The sequence below is a fragment of the Podarcis filfolensis genome, assembly GCF_964270895.1.
Source record: "Podarcis filfolensis genome assembly, chromosome: 9".
Taxonomy (NCBI): domain Eukaryota; kingdom Metazoa; phylum Chordata; class Lepidosauria; order Squamata; family Lacertidae; genus Podarcis; species Podarcis filfolensis.
In genome coordinates, this window is record NC_139610.1 from 22,226,010 (window position 1) to 22,246,935 (window position 20,926).

At 42.2% G+C, this 20,926-nt stretch overlaps 1 long non-coding RNA gene across 5 annotated transcripts in view; it reads left to right on the top strand.

The window, feature by feature from the left end:
• LOC310770310 overlaps window positions 1-20,398 on the top strand; it is a 159,985-nt gene extending 139,587 nt beyond the window's left edge. For all 5 annotated transcript variants that reach the window (XR_014552048.1, XR_014552049.1, XR_014552050.1 and 2 more), the window contains one exon: window positions 19,087-20,398. This is a non-coding gene — a long non-coding RNA (uncharacterized lncRNA). The remainder of the gene's footprint in view (window positions 1-19,086) is intronic.
• The last annotated feature ends 528 nt before the right edge of the window (window positions 20,399-20,926 follow it).

A 20,926-nucleotide genomic window follows, 5' to 3' on the forward strand; every position in this document is an offset into this window, starting at 1 on the left:
AATAATGGAAGGTGCAAAAATGAAATGGGTAGAGCTTTAAAAATGCTAAGTGCCCATTCTTTGAAAAATGATGGAGCACATTCCGCTAGTGCTGTTATGTACTGTGATGTTGTATGAACCACCCCCAAGAAGAGCACAGTTCTTGACACTCCTGTTTGAAGGATATGGGCAACACACTCATTTATTCTCAGGTGCCAAAATGAATTAATCTTTCCAACCAAGAAAAGTACGCTATGCACTGCAGTGGCAAGCATTACACAGCCATCCTAGATACCCACTCACCTTCATCATTTTGGTCCATAGCAAAGCTCAAAAACTTGTTCACTATTCCGTGGCTTTTAATTTAGTCACCCCAACATTGCCATATATAAACACTATGGTCACTTTTTAAAAACAATTTTTAAAAATGCTTTTTAAACAAATACAAATACAATAACCATTAAATACGCATCCAGCAGTACATCTAATGGTTTATGTTTTATCCATTGTCTCTAGACACAGTGCTTTTTTTCTAAAAAATGTTTAGGGGTAATCTCATTTTGACTCAAATAAACCATCACTTTATAGTTCAAATTGGGGAAAATAAATGGACCAAAGTACAAAGAACATGCAAACTTTCATTAGTAAAACACCACACATCCACATTCCACACTACTTCACACATTAAACGTCCGCTTCCATCCGAGACTCAGGAAACACCGTGACAGGAAATGAGGCCGCCATCGGGGGTAGCAACGGAACTGATAATTCATCATGCTAGAAAAGAAACTAAAAATTTTAATTTTTTTATTTTCTTCTCCCATTAGATTCACAAAATGTTTAGGGGTACGCGTACCCCTAGGTCCCCCCCCCCTCAGAAAAAAGCACTACACTTACACATTCAACATTCAAACATATTACAGTCATAACTCCGCTTACATATCCCTCCGGTTATGTAAACTTTGGGATACTTAAGCGGCAAACCTGGAAGTATATTTCCGGGTTTTTGCCACGTGCGCATGCGCAGAAGCGCTCTACCATCGTGCGTGCGCAGAAGCGGTCCCTTTGGTTGCAAAAACCTCAGGATATGGCCAGACCTCCAGAACGGATCCCATCCGCAACCGGTGGTACCACTGTACTTGGTGTAACCCTTCCACTGAGAAGGTCAAGCGGTTGGTATAAGAAGGTCTTGATTTTGGTCATTTAACATAGTTAAAGAAAGGGGTCCACATTTCTTGGAAGGTGCCTCTATTTGTTACGTCTTTAGTCGCCCTCCTGTGTCAGGTGAGATGCTCAGACATTGCTATAGCCCAGATATTATTTTCTCATAAGTTCAAGGGTATTTCAGTTTGGTTCTACCATTGCTGAGATGATATGGTAGAGTTCAGGTTTTTTTTTTTTAAAAAAAATAGTAAATAAACTTTAATAGATATTTTTTGAGGGGAGGGGTAAGCTATTTGTTCACGAGGACAGACATTTTTAACAAATAACCAGAGGCTGCTTTGTGTCAGTGACAAGTAGTTGAATTGCTGCGTTTGTTTGTCTTCCCCCTCTTCATTTTAGAGACTTGGAATTTAATGCTTCATATTACCCCCATTTCCTCTCATTGCCCTTCATAAACCAGGAATCTACATCACAGATCAACTAGGATATTTTAATATAGCAGCTTTCTGGAAGACTGAAGTGGCTCCTGTGGAGGCATGCTTTTTGGGGTTGGGGATACATTCCATTTCAATATTTCAGCAAGAGAGCCATTTTTATTAGGTATTTGGTATTTACTTGGTTATGCTGTCTTTTGATCCCACCAAGCTAGGTGAAAGGAAGCTGTTTGTGGAGCCTGGGGGGGAATAATACATCTAAGACTCTCTAGGATTTTATGAAAGCTCCATCTTCCCCTTTTCATTAAAGGCCAGAACAACATGTTCCACTTTCACCTCATATCCTGAAACCAAGCTGCCTCTTCTCTTCCTCTGCAAAGCAGTGGCTCCAGAGATCGAAATTTTCAGGGAAGAAGGGATTAGCAGGATCTGGGCTGCCCCCAGTTCCATTTCCTGTGCAATTCCATAAGCTGTAGCTTACTGGTAGAGCATCTGCAAAACGTTGTAAGTTCAATCCCCAGCATCTCCAGGTACGCCTGTGAGAAACTCCTGTCTGATATTCAAGAGAAAGGCCACTCAGTATATACAGTACAGTGATACCTTGGGTTAAGAACTTAATTCGTTCTGGAGCTCTGTTCTTAACCTGAAACTGTTCTTAACCTGAAGCACCACTTTAGCTAATGGGGCCTCCCGCTGCTGCTGTGCCGCCAGAGCACGATTTCTGTTCTCATCCTGAAGCAAAGTTCTTAACCCAAGGTAATATTTTTTGGTTAGTGGAGACTGTAACCTGAAGCGTATGTAACCTGAAGTGTATGTAACCGGAGGTACCACTGTACAATGCTAATCTAGATGGACCAATGTTTTGACGTGGTGTAAAATAGCTTCCACTGTTCCTAAGCCCTTCCCTGCAGCGGGGATTCCAGGTGATTATAGCTCTGCTAAGGGTTAACTGTAGTTCCCAGAATTCTTTGGGGGTTGCTTTAAATGTATGGTGTGCACACAGCTCAAAAGAATAAATAATAAGTCCCTCTCCCAAATTATTATTACATTAGTATTAGCATTAATCTGGTGACAGCAAGCACAACCTTAAAAGAGATATGCCTTGTTTTCTCTTGCATAGCAGGGCAAAATTAATCTAAATTGGCCCCTCCTTTGACGTATGCAAGCATCAAATAAAAGCAAATAATGCTTCTCGCTTAGAAATTCTGGTTTTTTTCCATATGCAAATTTTAACCAATCACTTAATTTACTAAAAGTAATACAACTAATCGGCTTAGATTTCTGTAATCTGGCAACAGTGCTAGTTCTGCAATTATTAGTGTGAACCACTTTAAGAACCATTATGGCTGGTAAGCAGTACACAAGTGATATAAATAAGTAAATATATCCTAGTTATTAGCATTGCCTTTAAAACTAAATGGCATAATGAATGTATGAATGAAGCAACAGATAGAGGGATTCCACCCTAGACACAGAGAGATCAGTCTATTCCCAGCCTACATCAATTTTCAAAACCTTCATTTTAAGTCTGTTTTGTTCCATTTCCACATCATTCTGCAATTTAACTCCCCCAACACACACAAAATGTGCATTCTTTTTTGCATGTATTGTTCACAAACTGAGCATTTTGGTATTCATTTACTCTGAAATGTTTGAATGCATTTTAAAATAAAATTCATCTGTTTGTATATATGTTGTGTATTTGGGTACATATCTTTGAGCTGAGAACTGCATCTCAAAATCAGAAGTGCAAAAACTGAAGGATAACTGTGTTTTGATCCATGTATTAGTCCAGGAAGGGAAAATCAGACTGGCTAACTTAAAAAAGAACCAAACAAAAACCTTAAACATCCCTCTTCCCCACTAGCTGTTTCTTCCGATACTGATATAATCCACTCATTCATTTCTTCCGGAAAATCCTCAGGACGTTCACCCCAAGCTCTTGCATTTTTGTGCTTTTCTTGTTGTCTTCCTGTTCCTTTCCCTTTCTTCAAGTGAAGGCATATCACAATAGTTTGCAATGGTAATATTGCAGCGCAGTCCTTGCAGGTGTGAATTGACTGTAGCACTATCATCTCACCTGGTGAGCAGGTCACAGTGTCTGACTGTAATCTCATCTCTGCAGCCCTTTCTTGCCCCAATGGCACTTGCCTGTTCCCTACTGTCACCCTTAGAAAAACACACGCTTTCCCCCCACCTTAAAAAGCCATTCCAGAGAAGGCTAGCAAAACTGACAACGCTGCTTTGCAGCTGCTTTCTAAATGGTGTCAACCTGGACACAGGCAGGTGTTGGAGTATCAGAAGTGGGTTTGTCTTCCTCTTTGCACAGGGAATAGATAGTGCCAGTTGTCTAGGGATTAGAAACTATTCACCCTGTTCAGTAGTGATTGCACATTATCTGATCAGATCTACTACTTCTTTAAAAAGTGCCATTGTTGTTGTCTTTGTCACCTAGGAAACACCCTGATGACAATGGCTGTGATCAGGGCCGTCTTAAGCATATCCTGCGCTGCGGTGCAAAGATCCCTCCATCGCGCCCCCCCCCCCAGTTGTTGATCTTTTTAAGGAAAGGTTCCCTAGAATTGCTGACCTTTTTTTTAGGGAGCTGACACCCGCTTACGCATTATCTCTGCTTGGGAAAAGAAAACAGGAAACATAAACAAAGTTTTTTTAGTTGCTCATTTATTAACAATGCACCTATCATCATCATCAATCTTTATTACGGTCCAGAGACCCAACAAATCATTACAAAGCAATACACAATTCATACAGCCTACCTCCAGGTTAAACAAGCATTTAGTTCAGAATATAGGGATCATTTGTTCTTGCAACCACTGATAAAAACTTTGCCACTGCTAATGTTCTAGCATTTGTCCGGTCTTCCAATAGGAACCTGACATAGTGAGCTTCTGATTTTCCCCAGAAAGGTACCAGCATTTATTAACAATGCACCTATATATACACACTTATATAGTGTCAGATGCATGTGGGCCAGCCAAAATCTGACAAGTCACTCCTGGTCTTAAATTGTCCAAGCAAAATGGCATAGCTTAACCTGGCACCAAAATGAGAAAACAAATGCTGAACTTAGATATACCTCAGTCAGTAAAACATGACTCTCTTAATCTCAGGGCTGTGGTTTCAAGCTACATGTTGGGCAAAAGATTCATGCATTGCAAGGGATTGGACTAGATGACCCTGGTGGTTCCCTTCCAACTCTGTGCATGGTTCTGTTATTCTGTTGTATTTGAAGGGCTATTCACAGAGAAAATGGAGCAAATTTGTTCTGTGAGAGATGCTTGTGCTGTGATTCCTGCACTGGAGGGGGTTGGTCTAGAGGACCCTCGGAGGTCCCTTCCAACCGTCCAGTTCTGTGATACAGTGGTACCTCGGGTTAAGTACTTAATTCGTTCTGGAGTTCTGTTCTTAACCTGAAACTGTTCTTAACCTGAAGCACCACTTTAGCTAATGGGGCCTCCTGCTGCCGCCGCGCCGCCAGAGCACGATTTCTGTTCTCATCCTGAAGCAAAGTTCTTAACCTGAGGTACTATTTCTGGGTTAGCGGAGTCTGTAACCTGAAGCGTATGTAACCTGAAGCGTATGTAACTCTAGGTACCACTGTACTATGATTAAAATACTCCAAGAAATAAATAAACGGGCTTCTCTGTGGCAGTCACTGGAAAGGGCTCCAGGGGCGGCCATCCCACAGAAAGTTTGGTATGTGCTCTGTGGCCCAAGCCCCATTCACCAGGCGAGACCCGGTGAGCCGAAGGAGAGCTCAGCAGTGGCAACGGGGAGAGCTTGAGTATGTGACTGCACGCCTGGGGGATCTAGGCAGGTTTAGGCACATGCAGGCCGGCCACCTCAACGCCTCCCTTGCTCAGCCTCGGACTCTGGGCAGGAGCCCAAGGCAGCGGAGGCAAGGCCGGGCTGTGCGCCTAGTGGGAAGCGCGCAACCTCTAGGCATGTTGAGGCGTGCGAAGGCCTCAACGCCTCCCGCTCGGCTGTCAAGCAGCAGAAGCCCGACTCCCAAGGTGGCAGGGCGGCAGGCGGCGGAGGCTGCCTGGTCATTCTGGCTAGGAATTATGGGAGTTGTAGTCCAACAACATCTGGGGACCCACAGGTTGAGAAACACTGCGAGTCAGACTCCGCTCAACTCTGGACTCCCCACGGCGCCTTCGGCAGTGGGGAGCGCCCTGATTCAGCACGCCAGCTGCACCACTGGTTAGAGTTGGGCCTGGCTGCAATCTGGACAATAACAAGCATACAGATGATGTGAGGCATACAGAAGTAGCTTTTGTATGTTCACGGCTGTAGCCATAAACTTGCTCGCTAGCAGGTGAATTCCATCATAGTCCGTGGAGTTTATTTGCAAGCAAGCATTCCTGAAGCATTGTGCTGGCCAAGAAGGAGCAAAGCAGCTGCAAGCGTCCTTGTAGTTGGTGCTGCTGCAACATCCCAAGGCAATCTGGGAACTGCATAGGTGAAGGCTGCATAGAAAGGGCTCAAATGATCTTCCGTGTGCGTGGTGTATGTGTGTGAGATTAATTTGCAGCTGACAAACAGCGATGAAAAACAGAACGGGTGCTAGGTTCCCTGTTATGTTTTGATACCGTTCTCTGTTTGTCCCTCCCAACAAATGAAAAACAACTCCTATTAAATAGAGTATGCTTCAACTGCATGCAGACTCTTGGGCTGGGCTGCTGTTTGTTGGTGTTTGTTGGTAAGCAGTTTTGTCGCTGGGCTTTTTTTTTTTGTATCTTTATTTTACATCTTGTGATTTATGTGGAAATTGTTCAGTATGCTTGTGCATATTCTGATGTTTTATATGTTGTTTATAACTACTTTTGTTATGCTGCAGTTAAGTGCCCCCTCCCCCCTCCCCCCGTTGTAAGATGCCTTGAGCATGGTTTGATTTGTGGAAAGGTGGCATACAAATAACATTATTATTATTATTATTATTATTATTATTATTATTATTATTATTATTATTTTGTTGTTTATACCCCGCCCATCTGGCTGGGTTTCCCCAGCCAAACTGGGCGGCTCCCAACAATATTAAAAACACTATCAAACATAAAAAACGTCCCTAAACAGGATTGCCTTCAGATGTCTTCTAAAAGTCAGATAGTTGTTTATTTCCTTGACTTCTGATGGGAGATCATTCCACAGGGCGGGTGCCACTACTGAGAAGGCCCTCTGCCTGGTTCCCTGTAACCTCACTTCTCGCAGTGAGGAAACCACCAGAAGGCCCTCGGAGTTGGACTTCAGTGTCCTGGCTGAACGATGGGGGTGGAGATGCTCCTCCAGGTATACTGGGCCGAGGCCGTTTAGGGCTTTAAAGGTCGGCACCAACACTTTGAATTGTGCTTGGAAACGTATGTATGTATACATTGACTGTTCCTACAAATCCACCCCACTCTCTCCAGTAACGATGCTGCCCTCTGAGCAAGTGCACACCTTACCTAGTTCCAGATGCACCAACTCTCCAGCTCAGTGACCTGATAATCTACACATTTTGGACTAATGTGCAGATCAGTCACATTTGCTGAGCTACCACTGGATTCCACACCTCTCTCCACCCGCCAGGAAGAGATATAATGCTCAAAATACTTACTTGAAGTATTCTGCTCTTTCATTCCTTTTTAGCTTTCTGGTTGACTTGATTCTTTTCTGAGTGTTGGGGAACTCTTAACTCCCCCCCTGCCATTTTTTAAAATAAAATTTCACCCATGTGGCAGTACAGGTTGAAGTCTGGGTTTTATAGGTCAGCTTCTAAATTTCACAATCATGCCCCATTTGAATTGTTGTGAACAGCCAAGAAAAAGAAATTATCTTTACATTTATTGAGAGATTCTAGCTCTGAAGATACACAAGATCAAAGACCGGGTTAACAATTTGCTGGAGTGTGTACACTTGTGTTCATACACCTACAATAAGGAGAATCAGCTCATTATACACTGATGTTCAGAGTCAATTGGTTGGAAATAAACTGATTTTAAATGGGTTTAATATACACATCTAAGTCAGGTGCCTCAAATACCCAGCTCAATAAAAAAAAAAGAGTATTATTTCAGAGAGAAGTTCTATAAAGGTTTGGTTAACCATCTGGATAAAACATCAATGCTGAATAGATTAGGAATTTTTGTATTTCTTTCTTTCTTTTTGCAGTTATATGTATATGTCATATTTACTCCTTGGAAGAGCTTACAAATGGTTCCTGATAGTCATGAGCAAACTTGCCTTGTCTCAATTTGGAATCAGTTTGGCATTTATGTGCTTTCTTGGAAAAAAACCTCATCTTTTTTCCTGAGAGTTCTTTCCTGGATTATCATAGATTATTTCATAGAATCATAGAATTATAGAGTTGGAAGGGACCACAAGGCTAATCCAGTCCAAAATCCTGCAGTGTGGGGTTTGAACCCACAACCCTAAGGTTAAGAGTCTCATGCTCTACCAACTGAGCTATCCCAGGGGCAAAACATGTTGCATTACTCCTGAGAAGTGTAGTTGCCATCACCACCCATAGGAGAGAGTTCATTGGAAATGTATTCACGCCATCCAGATAAAAAGTGAAAGGGCAGGGTTTGAGGTAATAATAATTGTCAGAGCTACCCTAGGTCCCAGCTCACAAAGGACCAACGCTGCTTCATTGTTAAGTATAAAAATCTTTATTGAAGTTCAGTTTCACTTCCAGAGCCGCAGCGCGCAGCCCCACGTCTCAAGTGTCAGACCGCTGATGCTCCGTCTGAGTCTCCTCCCCCTTGACACCAATTTAAGATTCTAGCCTTGCTCCACCTTCTCCGCTGCTCCTTCCTCCTCTGGGTCCGCCTGCCCGCCTGTTGGTGTTTTAAGGAAGTCAATGAAACACTTCCCCCTCTCTTTGGAGTTATTCACTTTGTCTTAGGTGGGGGGAAAACAGAGTTTTAAAAATGATTGCATTGCTTTTAAGCCTGTGAAGCCATCTACTGTATGTAATTTTACACCCTAAAATCAAGATTAATCGCATATATACACACCCACCCTCCCCACTCATCACGCAATGCACACAGAGCCATAACTTCAGAGACTGCTGTTCCTCACATATTAATCAATCTGCCCAGGGCATTCCAGCAACAAAACGTCCAGTTTTCATAGCATGCAATAAAACGAGTATGACTATTCCTATATTGAAAGGTGTTCAGAACCTATCCAAACCTAAGTGAATACTATAATCTAAAATACCTCACAAAAACTGCAAATATTTAAATCTTTCCAAATATATGGAGAATGCTTGGAACAGAAATCTCAAAGCTTTGGGTCGTATCCAGTGCTGTAAAGGGGCAGTTTCACTCGTGCAATGGGACTTCCATTTCCTCTCCTCACCCCCTCACCCCCAAAAATCTGCCCTGTAGGGTTCCCCAACCCCTTTTATAATAAGCTTGTTTCTACACAGGCACCCCCACCTCTGTCATTTATCCAGAGAAGCAAGAGGCATCATCACAGTTGAAGACACATGTCCAGTCAGGTCAAAACACTGAGAAGAAGAAGAAGAGCTTGGATTTGATATCCTGCTTTATCACTACCCGAAGGAGTCTCAAAGTGGCTAACATTCTCCTTTCTCTTCCTCCCCCACAACAAACACTCTGTGAGGTGAGTGGGGCTGAGAGACTTCAAGAAGTGTGAATAGCCCAAGGTCACCGAGCAGCTGTATGTGGAGGAGCAGGGAATCGAACCTGGTTCACCAGATTACGAGTCTACTGCTCTTAAGCACTACACCACACTGGCTCTTCTTCACTGGGTGCAATGCAGATCCAGTGAGGGGTGTGGCCTGAGGAGACTTCTGAGGGCCTGATAGAATGGACTGGAGAGCCACATTCAGATGGTAGGTGTCTGGCAGGATGCATTTGTCTAGTGGGTCATAAACCAATGAGAGCAAGAACTGTCCATGGGAAGGAATTGGCCATGCCACTAATGTATGAGAGGCCACAACTCTTCCCTCTCTCCAATTTTCTAATGTTTTTCAGTGTTGCTGCTTTTTTTTAATATCGTGGGAGGCTGACTCACCACAGAATTACATATATTTTTTCATACCTGAAATGATTTTTGAGACAGATTGAAAAAAGGGATGAAACCCCATCAGCTTGCAACCATTTCATGAACGCTGTGGTAAATTCTGACCTTGTCAGGCAAAGACATTTGATTTGGTTTCTCTGAAAAAGATACATCCACAATATTAAATTAATTTCCTGTAAACTTCACTATTCTACATTACCAAGCCTTGTAAATGTCATCTTTATCCATCATCGTGTAATATTTTGATGTCTCGTATATGGAAATTCTCATTTCATTTTCTGCTTTTCTACAAAGACAGGTTATTTCCCTATTAAATTACCCCTTCACAGTTTTGTATTTTATTACATTTTCTGTCTAAGGATGCACAATGGTCCTTGAAAAGTTAATAAATCTACTTAGTTACTTTCTAAATTAGTTGGTGCTACTCCTTCACCCACCCACCCCCACCCACCCCCAATACAGCATGGCTTGGTTTTTTAATTATTATTATTTTTGTAAATAACCTTAGGGAAATGCTGTGGGATTCTGCTAGGCTCTCTTAAAGAAGAAATATCAAAGATTCATGGAAAAACATATTAACTGCTTGAATTGCAAAACAGCAGAAAACAGATAGGCTCAGTCTGTGGTTGAATTATTAACCAAAACATTGCAAGCAGTTAATATGATGGATGCAATCTATGCATGTCATTTGTATTAAAGGACATCCAGAAAAACCACAGCTAGTCTTCATCAAGCAGTGTGTGCTGGATTCTCAGAAAGACCCAGATCTGCTTAGGACTGCCTTGATTCTTGAACCATCTTTGGCAGAAACTTGGGGCCAGATCAATCTTCTCCAGTGTCTGGAGAGGAGTGCATCCTTGCAGCTCATAGCTACCTGCCCAGTATGCCATTCCAGCCACCTCCACCTGTGTAAGCAAGGTATGGTATGACCACCTACTACCTACAGATGTACAGTTCAGTGGGTGTCAGGGACTGGGCAGAGGAGGAATGGTACTTCCAGAGAAGAAGAAGGCAGTTCAGAATTGCAACAGGGGTTTGAGGGAGATCACAGCTCAGAAGCAGATGAGGGGGAAAGCTGGGCAGAACTGGCGAAATTGACATACAAACTGCGAGGCAAGGACAACTGTGGCTTTAAAGAAGAATGGGAATTTTTTACAAATTACTTAAAAAAACAACAAAACGAACTGGACTCCTTGGCAGGTTTTGAATAAACATACACAAATTTATTATTGTTAATATAATAGATAGATAATTTAAGGATCTTTACAATTTTATAATATGCAGAGAATGTCAAGTTGTGGGTGAACATATCAGACGACATAGCGATTCTTCAAACAGCTCTTGTTTATTCACAGACCAGAACAGAACTGAACTGAAGGGTTTAGCCAGCCTGCTTATATAGAGCTCCACTAGAACACAACAGTAACCATTTTCTGTAACTATCCAATCACTGAACGTCACTTTCGATCCCTTATTTGCATATGTGGACCTGAGTGAAAACTATCTACAGTATCCCCCTGCTGGCTCAGGGTGAGAACTTCAGTACATAACAGAGAATAACATGTGTTGAAAAATCAGAGATAGGAGCTGAGGGAAGTCTTGGGGGGGAGGGAGGGAGGGTTTTTCTTGGGGAGGGGGGGAGGGAAAAATGGGGTGTGTGAAGATGATTTGTTTTTGATAATTTATTATGTTGAAATTCTTAATAAAAACTATTTAAAAAAGAGAGAGAGGAAGAGGTGGGAAATAATGGGAGAGGAGGAGGAAGAAGAAGAAGCACCAGGGGAGCGACAGCTGACAGACTCAGTGTCTGTAGAAAGTATTCCAGACCTCCCTCTCCCAGAACCCTACGGGCCTTGAAAATAGGAGAGCTCAAAGACAGAAGGGCTCTCTTCAGCACCTGTAGTGATGACTCATTAGGAAGTGGGAGAGATGGAGGAGTGGAGATTCACTTGGGGGCAACACCATTATTCCAAAAGGCTGCATTCCCAAGCCTCTCTCTGTGAATAGTGAATAAACACAGATGGCCAGTGTGGTGTAGTGGTTAAGAGCGGTAGACTCGTAATCTGGTGAACTGGGTTCGCGTCTCCGCTCCTCCACATGCAGCTGCTGGGTGACCTTGGGCCAGTCACACTTCTCTGAAGTCTCTCAGCCCCACTCACCTCACAGAGTGCTTGTTGTGGGGGAGAAGGGGAAAGGAGAATGTTAGCTGCTTTGAGACTCCTTTGGGTAGTGATAAAGCGGGATATCAAATCCAAACTCTTCTTCTTCTTCTTTTCCATTCTTGGCAGCCTGCCATGGAGGTTGGTTTCTCTGCTGCCTGACAGTGGGCGAAGGTGACTTACTATTATAACTGAGTAAATCAAACACACTAATTTCACCTATATAGATTAAAAGTAGGTGGCATCCACGGCTGGCACACCAACATAGTCACCAACTCCTAGGGGCCAAGGGGTCTTTGCCCCCCTCCCCCAAGTTGATGGGCATTGCAATTCAAATGTGTTCGTGCACTGAGTCATTCAGGGCAGGGCTTACTTGAGCCCCTCCCAATATTTTATTCAAGTTGGCACACTGAGTAGGCATGGGTGAACTGCATACGCACATCCCCCTCCATGCATGACATCAGGTTGAATTTTATCTGCTTCAGCCCTCCTTCAAAGTCAGAAGTGAAATCTAATATTGTTCAGCACTCTCTCTGGGCACAAAAGCATATAGGGGCACCTTCTGCCTACTGAACACCCAGCATCCCCTACCAACAATGGCCAGGAGAATCTGGATTTGTGTAGGGCTTAGACATTTCCATGGAGCAGCTATTGATTGCGAAAAATTGGAAAAGTGGTATTATACCGACAAAAAAAGAGTGGATTGCCAAATTATTGGAGTATTACAATATATCCAAAACAATGGGAGAAATTGGAAGGATCTCAAAAGAGAAGATAGACAAGGACTAGAAGGTGTTTAAAGGATACTTGCAAAATCATATTGAAAAATCAGAACTCCTATTAGAATAAACAAGTTCCGTTATAAATACTGAAATACTAAATAAGATGGATAACAATGTGTAACAGAAAAAGAAGTAGAAAATTGGTTTAAAAGTGTGTGAAAGAAAGTAATAGAAGTGAAAAGAAATTGCAATTGAGTAGATTGGAAGTCTAACACAAGGGTGGAGTGAGGGGTGAGGGATGGTGGTGGGAAAAGGAAGTATCTGTGGGATTGAGTGTGGGTATGTATGAATATTTTTAAGGATTGTATGAAATGTATGTTTGTATATTCGTAATATGTATGTATTAATGTTGAATTATTTTAATAAAATATTTGATTAAAAAAAGAAAGACATTTCCATGGAGCAAGTGGGGGACAATAACATTGTTTTCGTGTAGATATGGCATAGGAAGAGGGACTCAGGAAGCTGTAGTAGAGAGTCTTGCTAGCTGATGAGGCTTTTGAAAAGGGGAGAATAGAGCTCCCCATGCACAAAAGCTCTCAGCTGCCAATCCTGTAAAGCAACAGATGTTATTGCACTCCAGGTGTTGTTCCACTATAACTCCCATCATCCTGACTATAGGTCATGATGGCTGGGGTTGATGGAGGTTGGAGTCCAACAAAATCTTGGTGCCCCCAGGTTCTCCATCTCTAATGCAAAGGAAGGTAAGTCCATCTCTTCCACACATTTTTGGAAAGGCTCCCACTTTCCATGAAAGCCCCACCCATTTTGGCAACAAGGATTAGTGGTTCCATGAAGACACCATTAGTTGGGCTGCCTCTATGCCTGCCCTCATCCTGACACTCAGAATGTGTAGAACTTTACCCTTCAGTAGTAGCAACCCAATACCTTGCTGTTGCCTTGTAATGGATTCAAAACTGGAATCCCAACAGTGCTTAACTCCATAAATAATAATTAGCACCCCCGCATCTTTTGCATTAATCTGTAAACAATGCTAATCCAACAGTGAATCAAGAGAAGCATAAAATGTCACCAGGTGCTATCAAATACAATGCTGTCAAATATAATAATAAATTCAAAATCGGGGGGAAAGATCAATAGCATATTAAGTCTTTAGCTAAGATAAGCAAGCCTCACCTCTGATTGGTTGACTGCCCTCTTTACCTAACTGTAAATGAATTTTAAAAATTCTATTATGACATATGAAGTAGCAAAGGGGAAATCCATTTCCATCTCTTTCTAGTTATGTTCAGTCCTTAAAAAAAAAAATCCATATAACAGCCTGTGTCTGAAATGATTAAAAAATCAATAACACACTCCTTTTTTTGAGAATGGTGTTTTGATAACCTTTCAACAAGTGGTGTTCTGGACATCCTTCACCACTTGCCTGGATGCATTATCTGTAATTGTCTTTTAATAGACTGAGACTAAATTATTAGAAAAGAATTGCATCACCAGGGAGTAAGGGTTGTCAGATACCACTGAGATGTAATACATCAAAAGCTGTTGTGTTCAGCCTTATCTCATGGGCTGTTTGTTTTTAAGAGACATATTCAGAAATAAAAGGAGCTTTTGACCCTTATAACCTATTTTGGTTTCGAATTGGTAAAAATAACGAGTGCAAATCCGCATATAGTTCTATAGAATTAATTAATCAACAGCAACAACACCATATTGGATAAAGAGTTCATAACCTGAAAGGAGATAATGCAAGCTTTCTTTCAAGCCAAGCATGCATTTGGTTGTCCAGAAACTAATTAAAAAGTTTGCTAGGAAAAGCTTTATTTTAAGAGAATAGATGGAAAAAGGCAAAACAAGTTGTTTACTGAGTTGTATCAAAGCGCTATTTTGTTTCTTTTTGCTTTGTCCAAAATGACTTACTGGTTTCACTAAGGGTATGACCAGATGTTAAGGTCAATATGAGTTTGGCTCCAAACATGACAGCCTTGTTTTAATTTCCCCTTTCTTACCAATCTCAAGTTGCCCTGCACAGTGAATGTTTCTGCAACCCATCCATGGTAGCCAATGGGAGCAGGGCAGAAAAATGCACCCTGTGACGCTCTTGCAAGTATCTATACCTAAATGTTATGGGAGAGAGGAAGAGGAACTTGACATAGGCCTGCCATTTCAGTGGGAAATTTCACATGCACAAGATCCGAGTCAACATAGTCCAGCATGTGGTCTGATAGCACTTGTTCTCCAGACTAATCTCCATCAGAATCAGAATCAGAAAAATCTTTATTTGCATCAGCCACTAGCCATAGCAATAAAATAAAATACAATGTACTGAAGAGAAAAGTAAAAACTTAACTACACAAAATACATTCTGGAGGTTTACATCAATAATCAAATACAGTGGTACCTCTGGTTATGAACTTAATTCGTTCTGGAGGTCTGTTCTTAACCTGAAACCGTTCTTAACCTGAGGTACCACTTTACCTAATGGGGCCTCCTGCTGCCGCCACACCACTGGTACACAATTTCTGTTCTCATCCAGGGGCAAAGTTCTTAACCCAAGGTACTACTTCTGGGTTAGCAGAGTCTGTAACCCAAAGTGTTTGTAACCCGAGGTGTTTGTAACCCAAGGTACCACTGTAATAGACCTTATTGTAACTGCCCCTACTGTATATTTTTTTGCAGTTTTTGCTGATTCCGTCATATAACTACATTACATCGTCATACCTGGATAAAGCATAAGGCAAAACAAGCAGTGGAGCAGGCCCACTAAAACAAATAAAGTGATGCAGGGAGCTAGAATGAACCAAGAATATCAATGGCGTGTGGAAAGGGTCTTGGTGGAAGCAGTGCCCTTCCAGCATGAGCACTGCCACTCAGCAGGGCAGGGGTGAAACAGGGCAAGGCAGTGGCAAGGTCAGGGGAGCTACCAGTTGGTGGCAGTGGCCCCACAGCTGCAGGCGTACCTCTAAGATGTTGCTACCACCAACCCAGAGCTCCCCGACTTCACCACCTCCTCAGCCCATTGCATCCTCATCCCAATAAGCTACATCCCATAGTAATAAACAGAAATAACACACACCTGCCATTTAAAAGGCCATTGTTGTTTAGTCGTTTAGTTGTGTCCGACTCTTCGTGACCCCATGGACCAGAGCACGCCAGGCACTCCTGTCTTCCACTGCCTCCCGCAGTTTGGTCAGACTCATGCTGGTAGCTCCGAGAACACTATAAAACCATCTCGTCCTCTGTCGTCCCCTTCTCCTTGTGCCCTCCATCTTTCCCAACATCAGGGTCTTTTCCAGGGAGTCTTCTCTTCTCATGAGGTGGCCAAAGTATTGGAGCCTCAGCTTCAGGATCTGTCCTTCCAGTGAGCACTCAGGGCTGATTTCCTTAAGAATGGATATGTTTGTTCTTCTTGCAGTGCATGGGACTCTCAAGAGTCTCCTCCAGCACCATAATTCAAAAGCATCAATTCTTCGGCGATCAGCCTTCCTTATGGTCCAGCTCTCATTTCCATACATCACTACTGGGAAAACCATAGCTTTTACTATACGGACCTTTGTTGAAAAGGTGATGTCTCTACTTTTTAAGATGCTGTCTAGGTTTGTCATCATTAAAAGGCCATAGGTTGTTTAATTAGCCAAAGGCCTGGGAGAAGGGGAATGTTTTTGCCTGGTGCCTAAGAATATGTAACAAAGGATATGCCAGGCGGGTCTCCCTGGAGAGAGTTTTCCACAAGGTGCTGCTGGCTGAATCTTGGCCTAACTATGAACTCATTGAATGAAGTAAACAATTTTCTCAACATCATTTATCCAATTATAGTTTGGAACTGATACTGGCCTCCTTTACATGGCTGTTATGAGGAATTTTGAGGGAATGAATGTGATTACTGAGAGAATGTGTGTGATGATAAGTGCTATATTAAGTGATGAATACAGATGATTGTGCATGCCCATCATCTACTTGGATTACATGATTTTGGGATTTCTGTTTATATTTATAATTAATTGCATCAATTTACTGCCTTCCTCCAGGAGGTTGAGGCCAGATTTTATCCTTACAACAGCCCTGGGAGGTGGTGACTGACCCAAGTTTACACAAACTGGACTCCTCTTGGTCTTTACAGAGGCTGAAGAGCATCAAAAAGATAAATCAGCCTGATTGGCCCTAGGTTGGATCCCTCCCCACTTTCCCCTTTCCTAGGGGCTTCTTTCTCCTGGGTAGGTTTCATTGTGATGCATCAATGAGTTGACTTTGGCTGCTTGGCTAATTACTTGCTCTTTCATCCCAAGTGAGGCCAGAACAGAATGGAATTAGCTGCTCAGCCCATTCCTAGACCACTCAGCAAATGACCACTCAGTTCTCTGGAGGAAGCATTCTGCCCTGGTTGCAATCTCCATACTGTCTTCAAAGACAGCCCAGCGAAAAGCATGTTACAGAAATGTTTTCCGTTCTGTTCCACGTCTGTGGTTGTCCTGTGCCTTCATTCTGCCTTGCAATGAATGAATTTGTGCAATGAGAATTAAGTACGGGGATTTCTAAAATTGGTTCCAGAATTGCAACATTTGAAGATGGCTGCAGCTTGCAGTTCCTTCAGTTCATTTGTCTCTTTCTCCTCCTCTACTTTATGCAAGGATGAAAAAGTGTGCAGATTTTTTTCGGTTAAATTGCCTGTGACTGCATCATGATGTTTTACACACACACACACACACACACACACACACACACACATACCAGTATATGGGCATGTTTCTGTATTGCTTTTTTGCTGTGTTTTATGCACATATAAACATAGTAACTGTGCATCCACAGACATCTGTAGACATTGGTACATATTTTTACTAATTTTTTTTTACTCATTTTTACGTTAGAAAAGCTAAGATTTTTATGCTTTATTTTGTTTTCTAATGGGTCTGTGACCAATAGTCAGTTTGTCTTCATGGTTAGAGTGTTGGCTATGAGCTGAGGGAGAAGGGTTCAAATCCCCACTCAGCCATGAAGCTCACTGGGTGACCTTGGGCCAGTTTCCGTACATCTGGAATTTCCCAGACATATCCAAAATGCTGCAGTCAGCAGCAGTGTCCACGTGGAAATCAGGAAAATACCTGGGAAAATCTGGACATATAGCAGCCCATGTTGGCAGTGTCATTTTTTCCAATCTTTGGCCCCAAAACAAACAAACAAACAAACAAACAAACACCTCAGCAACTTTTCTGTCTGGATTTAGACTGTTTGAAATATGGCACACCTAGCCATTTACTTACTCTCAGCCTAACCTACCTCACAGGCTTGTTGTGAGAATGAAATGGGAAGAGGGGAACCATGTACACCATCTTGAGATCCTTGGAAGAAAAAGGTGGCATATAAATGCAATAATAAATTATAATAATATAATATAATTATAATATAATATAATATAATATAATATAATATAAACATTTGATTGATCAAAATTCCAGAAATAACAAATGGAACAATGGAAGATTCTTAATGTTTTGGTTCCGCTTTGGAAAGAGGACTAGATCATTTAGAAATCCAACACTGGAGGGTAATTTTGGAAAAGGCAACTCTAACCTCATCTAGCTGCTAATGCTTGCTTCCCCAGATGTTAGAATGGAATCTACTCCCTTCACATTAGTCTTAATAACTAGAATGGTCTGCCTTTAAAGTTGGGGCCTGCTCACTCTCAGCAATTGGTGTCTGCTTTTCCTTTTCTTCTCCCTGCCGGTTCAGTTACAATGACACAAATTAGGGAAGCTTATGCTAGCACAAGAGGAAATGCTGATTGCAACTTTTCACATTTAATTAAGTAGGAAAAAATCATAGTAAAATTATGTTGGCACTGTAATATAGAAGACTAAGTTGTCAACGGCAACTGCAGCTTTGATCTTGCTAATTATAGCTATGTGAATGGATTTGCTAATTGTGGGCTGTTTTAATAGGATGTTATAACCTACTAAGTTGTGTGCGTACTTTTTGGAAGGCAGTGATTTAATGGTAATGTTAGGCGCAAAGAGGTTGGCACCTCTGATCTGCAACAAAGAGGGAAATTGCTCCCTTCCAGTCATGCTAGTTGTATTGAGCAAGTGGGAGCCATGTGGCGAAAGCCAAAGGAAAGTGGGCAACAGGGATCCCATAAAACTGGAAGAAAAATTAAGAAAGGCAAAAGCCAATCAAACGAGAACATGATTTACTGATAGCAGTTATATGGAGGGGGAAAAAAATCAGAATCCCCAATGATTTTCTTCAGGGAAAATTGAAACCTACACACCATGATTGCAGTATGGTAGAACTTTGCATTTTACTCTCCAGGTGTGGAAAGGATTGGGTCACATCCATGTTGTTCTTTGAATCATTTACTCTGCAGAGCTCCCAGTGATATCTGGGAAAGTATTCCAGAATAATTCAGTGTTTTGAGATTTCAAGTCTGAATGATTGTCTCCAGCATCCTTATTCTTGGGCATCAATCACAACCTCCCTCCCGTCGCCATCTCCGACTCAGTTCAGAAAGACAGTTCGGAAAATGTAAAGTTTTGTTTGCCTTGTTGTCTTTTTCAGAAGTGAGACTGAAAAGAACAAGGCCAGAGGCTGGAGAATCTAAAAGCTATAGAAGGAAACAAATTAGTTCACTTGCTGGAAGGAGAAGCTCACATCCTGAGCAGAACTGATGAGCTGCCAGCGACTGTCATAATGAAACATATCAATGCCTTCTGGAGGATTATGCCACCGACATCTTTTTCAAAGAGGCTTTTGAAAGACTTTTGAATAGCCAGAGAGGAGACAGATTGTTATTGCCCTCTTGTTCCCCTTTGCCTTGCTAATGTTAATGACCTCAGACTTTGCATTTCTCCTCCCCTCTGCAACTCCCCTCTGCTGAATAATTGAGAATGCATATACCAAGAAATCATGAAGATGTAAGATAGCCAGCACATTAATGATGCAGCACAATCCTATCACTGGGCTGAATCCGTATGTTCAGAACAGAAAAGGGAAACTTGATAGGCTTCTCCACTTCCAGACTGCCTCCAATCAGCACTGGATTTAGGGCAGTGTAGATGGTTCTCCTGCACAGAGTGCTGAGCCAAGGGGCCTCCCAAATTGAGAAGACCCATAGTTGAGAAGATCCATTTTGGGGTAGCACAGGGCGCCATATTGCAAAAGATTACCAAAGTCCAGGCCTGCTCCAGTTTTTAAGGTTTTCCCAGCGTGATTGGGCCTTATAATCTAAAACAGGGTTAGTCAATGAAGTGCCCTCCGGATAGGATTGGACTACAAGTCCCATCTGCCTCAGCCAGCAGTGCTGATGGAAATTGTAGTCCAGCAACATCTGGAGGGCACCAATTGGCTACTGTTGCTAAAGAACACTTATTTCTGAAGTGAGTTCTGGGATTCACTGAACTTTTCTAGAAACTAATAGTGGACTCACCTCAATAATGGAGGAAAAGCTTCACTGAAGGGCAGGTTGTCTACCTCTATGGACCTTCTCTGTGAGGAAGGGACACTAGTAACTGTAAAGTACACAAGCAGTTTGCAGAAAGCAATGATGAGGGCCGCTAAGTCTGGCTAGTGCTGTGAACAAATTGAGAGGGAGCCCTAGAACACTCATTAGCTTCCTTTACAACTTTGTAGGGGGATTGTTGACAGACCAATAAATATAGAAATGGTTTAAGTGATTGTGGCTGACCTTTAATTCCATTTACTATACTGTGATCCACATTTGAATGGGTATTCCTGTTGATTTCATGAGACGTCCAATGGCCTTTTAAAATGTGTTGGGGAGGAGGGGGTGATTGTTGTGGTTGTTTTTATTATGTATTTTGTGTTTTTATATTGTGATTTTATGTTGTAAGTGCCCTGAGACCTACGGGTATATGACAGTATACAAATTTAATAAAACAAAATAAATAAATAAAAAACAAAGCAGCAGCAGCAACAACACTAGAGCAACCTTTTCATTGCTTCACCCATCCCGCCAGGAAGCTTTAACCTGAGTTGTGTACATAATAAGAGTCTACTGGATCAGGTCAATGGCCCAACTAGTTCAGCATCCTGCTCTCACAATGGCCAATCAGATGCCTGTGGGAAACCGGAAAGGAGGATCCAAGTACACAAGCTCTCTTCCCTCCTGTGACTTCCAGCAAATGGTTCTCAAGAGCATCACTTCCTTCAGCTGTGAAGGCTGAGCATAGCCAGCATGCCTTGTAAACACTGATAGCTTCATCCTCCATGAATTTGTCAAATCCTCTTTTAAAACCGTCCAAGTTGGTGACCATCATCACCTGCTATGGAAGCAGGTTCCATAGTTTAACCATGCACTGCATGACGAAGTACTTTCTTTCACCTGCCCTGAATCTTCCAGCATTCAGCATGTTGACCAACATCCAAGCTGCAGTTAAGG